This window comes from Tursiops truncatus, chromosome 11, assembly GCF_011762595.2.
Source record: "Tursiops truncatus isolate mTurTru1 chromosome 11, mTurTru1.mat.Y, whole genome shotgun sequence".
NCBI lineage: Eukaryota > Metazoa > Chordata > Mammalia > Artiodactyla > Delphinidae > Tursiops > Tursiops truncatus.
This window is the reverse complement of record NC_047044.1, coordinates 61,302,757-61,313,366: the sequence shown is the minus strand read 5'-3', so window position 1 is coordinate 61,313,366 and position 10,610 is coordinate 61,302,757. Positions and strand designations below refer to the sequence as shown.

Here is a 10,610-nt window from a genome sequence, read left to right as displayed (position 1 = left end):
ACATTTACTTTTACTTTTGCAAGACTCTTTCAGACAGACACAAATATATGGCTGTCGACAGAGTGGACAGAGTCAGGAGGCTGCGTCTGGCTCCAGCTGTCATAGCCATTGCAGTACGTTGAGCTCCATAGAGACAGTTCCCCGGGCAAGGGAGAGCCGGATGGGCACTGGGCCCCCCTGTGCCTCACTGAGGAAAAATAATTAAACATGGGGAAAGGAGATGCTAAGAAGCCGAGAAGCAAAATGTCATCCTGTGCATTCTTTGTGCAAACTTGCCGGGAGGAGCACAAGAAGAAGCATCCAGATGCTTCAGTCAGCTTCTCAGTGTTTTCTAAGAAGTGTTCAGAGAGGTGGAAGACCATGTGCGCTAAAGAGAAAGGAAAATTCAAAGACATGTCAAAGGCTGACAACGCCCGTTATGAAAGAGAAATGAAAACGTATATCCCTCCTAAAGGGGAAACAAAAAAGTCCAAGGGTCCCAATGCACCTAAGAGGCCTCCTTCGGCCTTTGTCTGGTTTTGTTCTGAGTATCGTCCAAAAATCAAAGGAGAACATCCTGACCTATCCATTGGTGATGCTGCAAAGAAACTGGGAGAGATGTGGAATACACTGCTGCAGGTGACAAGCAGCCTTGTCAGTGGAAGGTTGCTAAGCTGAAGGAAGAGTACAAAAAGGATATTGCTGCATACCGAGTTTAAGGGAAGCCTGATGCAGCAAAAAGGGAGTCGTCAAGGCTGAAAACAGCAAGAGAACAAGGAAGAGGAGGAAGAGGAGGAAGATGAAGAGGATGAAGAAGAAGAAGAAGATGATGTTGATGAATAAATCGGTTCTAGCGCAGTTTTTTTTTCTTGTCTATAAAGCATTTAAGCCCCCTGTACACAACTCACTCCTTTTAAAGAAAAATATTGAAATGTAAGGCTGTGTAAGATTTGTTTTTAAACTGTACAGTGTCTCTTTTTGTATAGTTAACACATTACCGAATGTGTCTTTAGATAGCCCTGTCCTGGTGGTATTTTCAATAGCCACTAACCTTGCCTGGTACGGTACGGGGGTTGTAAATTGGCATGGAAATTTAAAGCAGGTTCTTGTGGGCGCACAGCACAAATTAGTTATCTATGGGGATGGTAGTTTTTTCATCTTCAGTTGTCTCTGATGCAGCTTATACGAAATAATTATTGTTCTGTTAACTGAATACCATTCCATAATTGCAAAAAAAAAAAAAGAAAAGATATTGCAGCTGTTTTGTTGACATTCTGAATGCTTCTAAGTAAATACAATTTTTTTTTATTAGTATTGTTGGCCTTTCCATAGGTCTGAAGACTTTCTTCTTAAGGGGAAGGTAGTCTTTTGCTTTTGCCATTTTGGATCAGACTAATCATTACAATGTTTATCTTTCATACAGTTGGCTGATAAAAAGCTTTTGTCTACACACCCTGCATATTCGTGATGAGGGTAATAAAAGTTGAACTGAGACAGTTTTCATCCATAACTGAAACGCAGATCTTGATCGGTTGATATCAGATGTCACATAGCCCAGTTACATTTACAAAGTGAAGAGTAACCAATCTACTCACAGGACTGGATTACTAGAATCAAACGTTTGAAAGTCTGTTCTTGAAGGACTAATAGAAAAGTATGTTCTAATCTCTACACGAGGACTCTACATTCTTTAACTCCCATTACCATGGAACGGCAGCTATATTTGCAGTTCCCACGTTAGAGACCTGAGAATGTATCCCCAAAAGCGTGAGCTTAAAATACAAGACTAACGTATTAAATTTTTTTGTTGACATTAGTCCCAGCAAAGGCTCTGGAAAAAAAGTGCTGGCTATAAATGTCTTCTCCTATTTATCTAAATATGGATTGTTTAGGAAACTTGAGACCCTCCACTAAAGGTACTTTTAATTAATTGGGCCAACTTTTAAAATTGTATACCGCATTTTAAATCAGGTACATTTTCCTATATTATGGTCTGCCCCTTTATAAATCAAATAGACATGAGGGAAGAAGACACTTAAGCTTTTGTGATCTCAGTATGAATTATCTGATTTATTTGAATTTGAATTTTCTTTACAAAACTCAGCCTCATTCATTAGAGTCATAGGTTTGTCTGCTTAGCAGTTTAGGGAACACTTTGGCAATTTTGTGGTTTTTGAGATTATCATTCTCTTAAAGTGCCCGTGTTTTAAAATAGCGTTCTTGTAATTTTACATGCTTTTGTGATGGAGTGAAGTTTTGTTATATAATGTGGACTTGGATTCTTTCCATTTGCATTTGTTTATGTAATTTCAGGAGGAATACTGAACATCTGAGTCCTGGATGATGCTAATAAACTAGTAACTGTAGAGGTTTTAAAAATATGTATGGTTGTCTCTTCTTTTGAGGTGTCACTAATCATGTTCAATCCATTATTAGTTCTTTAGGGGATACAAAGTGGTGATATTTTAATTCTATCATTTCTTCTTTATATATTAGCTGGAATATTTCTACAAAGAGAAGCTTCTCCTTACCTGTTTGGTTATCCCTATTTATAATTGACTCTCCCTTTTTAATCCTGAAGTTTACTCAATGTGAGAATCAGGCTAAAGGTATTTGTTACATTGATGGTCATACGGCCAAAGGCATTATTCACGCGCCTTTAAAAAGTGAAGTGTTTTTTCAAATATTTTCTATACTCAAAAATTATCTGATAGACGCTTTAGCATTCTTTTATTCACATTTAGATTTGAAATTCACATGGAATTGGGTTTTGTGTATGGTATGAGGTAAGGACAAATTCAACTGTTTTCAAAATCATCCTTTTTCTTATTGTGCTACAGTGATAACTTTGTCATAAGTCAAAGGCATTTGGGAGTTATCTACTAAAATTGAACAGACATATTCCCTCTGATCCATTAAGTCCACTCCTAGATGTATATCTAACAGAAATGCATTCATACGTGCGTGAAAAGAGAGATTTGAGAATGTTTATAGCAGCACTACTCAGCCCAATAGACAACAGTATTGTATTGTAATCATCAAACTTGCTAAGAGACCAGCACTTTATGGGTCTTAAGGATCATCACATATGGGATAGAGATGCTAATTATCCTACAGTGGCAATCATATTACAGTATCTAAATGTATCAAATTAACACTGATGTACACCTTGAGTTTGTGCAATGGTATATGTCAGATATATTTCAATCTTAAAAAAGGTAACTGCCCCCCAAAATAGCCCTAAAATGAAAACAATCAAAATGTCTATCAGCAGTAGAATAGATAAAGGAATCATGGTATATTCATGCAAGAAAATAGCATACAGCCATGAAAACAAGTGAGCTAAACTATATACAATAACTTTGATGAATCTCAGAAACATGTTATTGAGTGAAAGAAATCAAAAGTAAAATAATATAAACGATCTCATTCTATGTATATAACATTTAAAAATGGGCAAAATGAATCTATGGTGTTAGAAGGTTATCTTTGGGGAGGAGAGTAGAGTTAGTAACTGGGGGGGACCCGCAGAGAGTTTCTGAGGTACTATTAATGTTCTATTTCTTAACTTGCATGGTGGTCACCTTGTAGTAATTCTTTGAACTGTACATTCATAATGTTTGCATTGTTTGTATGTGTATTATATATCAATCTAAAAGTTATTTTAAAAAAGAAGTTGGGGGACTTCCCTGGTGGCACAGTGGTTAAGAATCTGCCTTCCAATGCAGGGAAAACGGGTTCGAGCCCTGGTCCGGGAAGATCCCACATGCCGCGGAGCCCGTGCACCACAACTACTGAGCCTGCGCTCTAGAGCCCGCGAGCCACAGCTACTGAAGCCCGCACGCCTAGAGCCTGTGCTCCACAACAAAAGAAGCCACCGCAATGAGAAGCCCACGCACTGCAGCGAAGAGTAGCCCCCCTCCGCTCGCCACAGCTAGAGAAAGCCCGAGCGCAGCAACGAAGACCCAACGCAGCTAAAAATAAAAATAAATAAATAAATAAATTTATAAAAAAAAAAGAGAAGAGGTTGGTTGCTATGTTATATTCTAAAGGAAGGAAGACTGAAAGAGAGGCATGACAGAGTTAGGACAGAGCCTATGTGGAGGTGGTATTCTTTTGGTTTCAAAGTATCAATAGCTGTTACATTTCTCCAGTGAAATACCAAAACATAAGATATTTGATATACATGCAAAGCAATGTTTGATATTTGATACAAATTGGTAGATGGAAGAGGAAGATAAAACTAGTAGTCAGATTTCAGCAAATCTCAAATACCATTGACCATTATTTTAATAAATCATTTATAGGGGAAAATGCTGCTAATTAAATGTGAAGCCATACCTTAACAATAGTTCTGGGTGACACATGAATTGGTCATATCAGCTTCTTATCGTTTTGAGATTTCTTTGATTTATTCCAAAAGATTTGGTTATTTTTCCTCTCTTTATTTGCCTTATTTGCTTGGTGGTATTATGATTGACATTGCTTTTGCATATATGTATGTCAGGTACAAAATGGAACACAACTTCATCTTGTTGTGGCCCTCTTCCTTTCTTCGGCCCTGTAAAGCTCTTGGTTGGTCTTTACAGGAGAATTAGAATTTTGGCCATTCCTCCAAAGTGGAATGTTTGCTTTATTACTACCAGTGTGCCCCTGTTGCTGTGTTTCTCTGCCTTTCTGTGACTAAAATAACCTTTCATTTCAATGAGCAGTCTTTTAAAAGACATTTTAAACATCAGCTAAGCTCATCTGCAGTGATGCCAATAGAATAGCTATGGCCAAGTTCACACATGTGAAGCAGTGACACAGCTGCTGCCTGGCCAACAGTGACTATAAGAGGATTCTCGATTTCAGAGATGTTAAAATGTGAAAAAAAAATGTGCATCTTAGAACTGATGAATCAGTGTGTTGAAGGAAAAGGCAGAGTCAGAAAATTACTATTTACAGAATTAGAGGAAGTCTTACATACTTGCATAATGTGGGCTGAAAATAAGAAGTGATGTATTTCAAGGACCTAGAAGAAAATCAGGGAAAAGGTTAAAAGAAAATAACATAGTTTGCCTAAAATAAATGTACTATGTTTGGTGGAGGCTGGTATTCATTAACTTGATGTAGAAAAGCATGGCTGATCTCCCTCTCTCCTTGGGAGCCAAGGTGATATGATAACTTAGAGCACTGGAGTGCTGATAAATGTTTAGCAACTGGTTTTCTAGAAAAATGTGCATATATAGGTTTATTATAAATTTTACTTATATAAAGGATATGTAGCACACAGTTTAAAATATTATTAAATATATTACTCTTTGTTGTAAATTACCATATAGCCAACTGATTCCCACAGAACACTTTTGTTGATTTTTCCCTAACTCTGTATCCATAGCCAACCTACGGTTGCAGTTGACAAACGAGTACAGTTTTGACATGAACGTTGGTTGGTACTTTTGTTTACATTAATGAATAAGAGCAAAGTGAACAGCAAAGACATATGTTGGAACTTCACTGGTTTGTCAATGACATGAGTGATTTCCTTGCTGAATCAGATAACAGTCTTCTAATACTGAAAGAATCTTCCCTCAGTGTTCTCGTGTTATGAAGAATGTAACAGCTATAGACACAACACACTTTCAAGTTTAGTCTACATTTCGAACATTTTCCCACCTTCTTAAGGCTAGACAATCAGCAAAATGATAAATGAAGCCCTGAACTGTAATATGTGCCAATTGCTATGTTGTAAATATTCCCAGCGTGGTCAATTTCAAGTTATCAAAGTGATCTTACTGAATATGGAGTTAGGAAGAGATGTGAAGTAACACAATATTATTTAGTATTTCCACCCTATAGCTCTAAGAGATGTAAAGAATCTTAAGAGTGTAGACACTAATCAAAAGTAATGATTATAACTAGGAAGTAATTAATTTTGAATATTCTCTTGTTTTAAATATAATTTATTTATTGTAAGTTTGAATCACTTAATTTTTTTTTTTTTTTTTCCGGTACACGGGCCTCTCACTGTTGTGGCCTCTCCCGTTGTGGAGCACAGGCTCCGGGCACGCAGGCTCAGCGGCCACGGCTCACGCCCAGCCGCTCCGCGGCATGTGGGATCCTCCCGGACCAGGGCACGAACCCGTGTCCCCTGCATCGGCAGGCGGACTCTCAACCACTGCGCCACCAGGGAAGCCCTGCATCACTTAATTTTTAATAATGGCTGTGCTTAACAAATGCTCATAAAATTCCTGAAGCTTTGACTATCAGCTCTTACAAGGCTGTATGTGTCAGCTCTGGCACATCTCTGCTTTGGAGTCAGACAAAGTCAGGTTTTTATTTAACTTTACTGGTTCCTCGTTCTCCAACCATGGGCAATATATCCAGCCTCTTCAAGCCTGGTTATTTCTACAGCAGGGCTAATAATACCACCATCATAGAGTTGAGTGAGGACAGAATGAGATCAAGTTTGTGAAGTGTCAAAATCAACACAAAATAGGAGAACAATATTAGTTTTTTTTTCAGTTAATGCACTTGGCTAGTCAGGAGGTATACTGATTTTTTTAAATTGAAGGATAATTGATCTATAACACTATGTTAGTTCCAGGTACACAACATAGTGATTCCGTATTTCTATACATTACAAAATCATCACCGCACAATATGAATTTTTTCCTCTTTCTCTGGTCTTTCTCTCGTCTGATCTATCCTGAACACTGCTTGTTAAAATTATCTTCCTGAAACAAGAGATCCTTGCTATGTCATCTCTCTGACTTATAGTGGTATTAATCACAAACTTCAATTTGCTCTCAAAGTCTACATCTTACCAATCTCATTTTTTCATTACTCCTTAGGTCGTCTGTGCCCCAGATACAAATCTGCTGACATTTCCCACAGACTCCTTAGGGATCCCACCTCTACACCTATGTTCCCGACACTCCTTCCTGTTGAGACCTTCCTATTATCTGTATCACCCTCCCCTCTCCCCGTCAGAACACACCTCCATAAGGCTGCCTTTGTTAGCCCCATCTCACGATGATATCTAACCTGAGTACTCAGTGCTGGGGATGTTCCGGGAACTGTACAAAATTTCTATACGCATTATCCCCTTTAGTTAGTCCAATTTAGAGATGAGGAAACGGAGGCACACTGAGAGTAAATCGTTTTCCCAAGGTCATACACCTAGTGAATGGTAGAGCTCAGATTGTAACTCGGGTGGTCTGACTCCAGAACGTGGGCTCTTAGACAACACGTCCTACTTAACTGCTTGAATAATTACCTTTTAAAATAAATTACATCTGTTTGTTTAATAGTACTGTATCATATATACTGTTATATATCACGTTCTTGGCCTTTTTCATGCCTAGGTTTATATGTTTTATTTAAGTACCATCTTCTTGAGGACAGAGTTATTCATTTCTCAAACCTTTATAAAGTGGTCTCCCTATGTGTCAGGTGCTTTATTAGGCACTGGGGATATAAGACCTGTCCTTGGTTAAAGACATGACAAAACATCTTTATAGCAGAATACTATGTAGCGATAACAAAAAATGAGGGGGCTCTTTATGTAAAGACATTGGAAGTGTTCCAAGATATACTGTTAAGTATAAAAGCAAGGGGCGGAACATTTTGTACACTATGCCGACTTTTGTGTAAAATGGGGGGGGGGTTAAAACTTCTTCTGTGTATTTTTACCTGTTAAAATAATAGACTCAGTTCTTATCAATATGAAGTTCATAGTTCAGACACCATACTATAACAGTGCTATAGTTGAAGAAAATGGAACATTGACCATCAAAAATATATATTCTGAAATCTTCAAAAACGATAAAATAATGAAGACCACGGTGGCAGTGAGGTGTTTAATGAAGTCTGTTTAATGAAGTCTCATGCTCCCCTTGCAGGATATAGAGTTATTGCTGAGAAGTGGCTTCTAGCAAAGGACTTTGTTTCCAGCATTCCTTGCATGTGGGACCATGTGATTAAATTCTGGCCAATGGAATGTGGGCAGAAGTGATGTAACCATAAAACTTCCTGTGGGTATTGACATCCAGGAAGTTCCTGAATGACTGTGTACAGCAAAGCTACTTTACTCCCCTTCCCCCCTGCCACCCATCACCCATCGGGCTGCATATGAGAAATGAAATTCTATTGTGTTTAGCCAGTGAGATTACAGTGTATATCTGTTATTGCAGTTTGTATCAATTTCATTAATACACCACTTTAGTATAAAATTTTCCTCTCAAAGTATAACTGAAAAATTTAAATGACTCTTTCAGACTCTTACTAATTTATCTCACCTGATACGCATAATTCGGTATATATATATATATATATATGTATATATATATATTCAGCTGGAATACTTGCTGAAACAGTTTCACAAATTGATTTTTCTTATTTTTACCTGGTACCTATGGTAGGATCATCCACATCACAAAGCTCTGCCACAGGCATATGTGACATTTCAATCTTTTTTTTTTTTTTTTTTTGTGGTACACGGGCCTCTCACTGCTGTGGCCTCTCCCGTTGCGGAGCACAGGCTCCGGACGCGCAGGCTCGGCGGCCACGGCTCATGGGCCCAGCCGCTCCGTGGCATGTGGGATCTTCCCGGACCGGGGCACGAACCCGCGTCCCCTGCATCGGCAGGCGGACTCTCAACCACTGCGCCACCAGGGAAGCCCCATTTCACTCTTTAATAGATCCAATATTTCCATTTTCTTGACAGAACTGTATTTTCTTAGACCTTTTAACTTTTTACTCTAGTGTTAACATCTACCAGCTTTCCTCTCCTTTTAAAGATTTTATTATGAGATGCATCATACATACAGCAGAGGGCATGAAACAGAGAGTACATTTTCAAGAAAAATCAGAAAATGAAGACCTGTAAAATGCCACCCAAGTCAAGAAACAGAACCTTGCTGACCCCCAAGAAGCCCTCCAATTGTCCCTTCCTGATTATAATTTCCTTTCTTCCCCTACACAGGCGATCACTACCCTGACTTTGGTGATAACGATTTCCTTGCTTTTCTTCATGGTTTTGCCTCCTATGTCTGATCCCTGAATTATGTAATGTAGTCGATCTGTTTTTGAACTTTCTATAAAGGGAGTAATCAGCTCTATTTACTTTGTGTCTTGCTTCTGTGTCCAAAACGATGTTTGTGACAGTCATCCATGTGGTTTCATGTAGGGCTAGTTAGTTTTTCATTGCTGTAGAGCAGTCCTTTCTGTGACTATACTGCATTTAACTTATTCATTCTAGTGTTGAAGGACATTTGACTATGGTAAACATCGCTTTATGAACATTTTTCCCCATGTATCCTGGTGCAGATGAGCATGAGTTTCTCTAAGGTACACACCTGAAGAGTGAAATTGCTAGGATACGGAATGTGCCTGTCTTTAATTTGACTGGATAATTCCATTCTGTCTTGCACAGTGCACGCATTAGTGGTATACGAAAGTTCCCCTTGTCCCTCATCTAAGCCAACGTTTGGCATTGTCAGACTTTGAATTTTTTTGTCAATCTGATAGGCGTTTCATTGTGGTTTTAATTTGAAATTTTCATCATCAATAAGGTTGAACACCTCTTTATATGTTTATTGACCATTTAGATTTCTCTTCGTGTGAAGTGCTTCATTTAAGTCTTTTAAGTCTTTGACTAATTTCTAATGGTGGTTTGATTGCAGGAGTTCTTAATCTTAGGCCTGTGTCGGTTATATGTTTTTCAAATATTTTCCCTACCCCACACCTTATCTTTGTACTTTCTTTATGGAATCTTTTGGAAAATAAAGACTCAATTTGATCAGGAATGGATTTATCTTTTCCTTTACAGGTGGTGCTTTTTGTGTCTGGTTTAAGAAATCTTTCTTTTCCCTGAGATCGTAAAGTTATTCTCCAGTATTATATTCAAAGCTTTTATAGTTCTGGCTTTCACATTTAGATATTTATTCCACATGGAAGTAGAAGTCTGATTTCATTATTTTCCATCTGGTTACCCAATTTCAGCACCATTTATTGAAAAGTCTGTCATTTCCCCATTGATCTGCAATGTCACCTATGGTCGTACATCAAGAGTTCATATAAGTGGGGGTCTGTTTCCGGGATTTCCATTCTGTTCCATTGTTCTATTCATCTTAACCCTGTGCGAACACCATATATTTTTTCCCATTTCGGTTTTCCTTCTGTCATTCATTCAAGACATTTATTTTGAGTGCCTGATAGACCCTCTTCTAGGTACTGAGGATAAAGCAGTGAATAAAGCAGACATAAAATCCCTGCCTTCCCAGAGTTTCTGTTCTAGTGGGAGAGTCAGACAATAAACAAGATAAATAAATAAAATAGACAGTATGTTGGATAATAATATTTGCTAAGGAGAAAAATAAAGCACGAAGGAGAATAGGAAGTATTGGGGGTGGGGCTGAAATTTTGGATAGGATGACCAAGGAAGGCGTCACTGAGAAGGAGATACCTGGGTTTATATCTAAAGGGAATAGGGAGCACCCTGTAGCTGTCTGGAGGAAGAGAGAAGAAGGATGATCCAGGCAGAAGGATCAGCAAGTGCAAAAGCCCTGAGATGGGACTGTGCCTGCTGTGTCTGAGTAATGGGTGAGGCCAGTGAGTGCTGTGGTGTGAGTACATATAGAAGGATA

General features: G+C 38.4%; 1 pseudogene; it reads left to right on the top strand.

Moving 5' to 3' along the window:
- Positions 1-207: 207 nt before the first annotated feature.
- Positions 208-822, top strand: LOC101326845 (high mobility group protein B1 pseudogene; annotated as a pseudogene).
- The last annotated feature ends 9,788 nt before the right edge of the window (positions 823-10,610 follow it).